The sequence below is a fragment of the Tupaia chinensis genome, unplaced genomic scaffold (assembly GCF_000334495.1).
Source record: "Tupaia chinensis unplaced genomic scaffold, TupChi_1.0 Scaffold143532_1, whole genome shotgun sequence".
NCBI lineage: Eukaryota > Metazoa > Chordata > Mammalia > Scandentia > Tupaiidae > Tupaia > Tupaia belangeri.
The window spans coordinates 35617-37122 of NW_006203376.1; positions in this window are offsets into that span (position 1 = coordinate 35617).

Consider the following 1506-nt stretch of genomic DNA (forward strand, 5'->3'; position numbering starts at 1 on the left):
AAAGTGCTGTCCATTGGGATGTGGGATCCATATGGCCAACTTCACTTTGAATCCTGGTCCCAAAGGCTCCAAAGCCATGCCAGGTGTGTGTGTTTGTGAGACCAAAATCCAAAACGGTGGCAAAATGGAGAAGGTTTTTGTGGTGTGTACACATCTCATTTGAGGTTGCACTCTCTTTCTCTCTCTCTCTCTCTCTCTGACAGGTGCATGCATCCTCAGGCAATTAAAATGAAAATGGTAGTAATAAACTGATGTGAAACTGTGACATGTGGTAACATGCTGGGAGGTAAGTCCCCTGACAGGAAGAAGAAAGTACAGTGGGCTTCAGCCACCATCCTCTGTCCAGAGGTTCACAATTTTACAATCGTGAAATTCATAGGCCTATACTATTCAAAAGCAATAAAAACTCAGATGTCTCGCATATTAGACTTCAAACTTCCCATTCTGCCAAATAATAAAACAATTTTAAATCTATGTTTATAACTACTATCACTATAAAAGAATATTTTTAACAGGAAAAAAGAAAACTTAGAAAGTTACCTTCAGATAAAAAAGACACCAAATTAAATTAATTAGAGGTGGAACATTACTATTAGGTTGTTGGGAAAGTCATGTCGCATTTTTGCACAGAAAAATATGTACGTGACTTTCCTGACATACTTTTCTCTTGTTTTCAGACTAGTAAAAAGATTTTTAAAGTCTCTTTTTCTTTTATGATTGAGAGAGACAGCACAGACCTAAAAGACAGAAATAGGCATCTCAAAAGTGGGTCTCTACATGCTTCAGTCCTCTTCCCCCAGCTTTTCAGCTAGTCAAGATCACAGCTTCCCATTGTCTTTCAGGCTGACTGGGGAAATGAACTTGTGTGGCTCCAGCCTCACAGACTAGAGTTTCACCATCTGCACCACCGGCAAGGCCACAACAGTGAAAAGATTCTCACATGCCCAACACCATCAGAAAGTGGGCTCTTGGGAAACCACTGCTCAGTCACACCAAAATCTCTTCCCTCCATTCTTTTCTTGGAATTTTGGGCAAAGCACCCAGAAACACAAACACACGCTCGCATGATTGTCAAGCTGCTGGTTCTGAGACTGAAACCATGCTGAAAGTTAGTGCCATGTGGACAGATAGTGCCTTAACAACCATGTCACCTGCTAGAACCATTTTTTTAAGGTACTTTTTGTCATCTATATTGAGGTAAATTGACAAATAATTTTTGTATCTGCTGTACGCACTTGGCAGAGAGACAGAAAGTGAGAAATCAACCCCAGGGGAGATGATCATGTCATTCCTTCTCCATTCTCCTCTTGGGATTTGGACATGTACATGCACATGATCTGGACATGAGTTTCCAGTTGAGGTCTTGAACCAGGGTCGGACATGCGGGAGTCAAGAACTTTAACCACTATGCCTCCTACTGGTCCCTAAATAACATATATTTAAGGTGTACATCATGATTGATATATGTACACACTACAATGAGGGCCATAATTAAGCTAATCAACA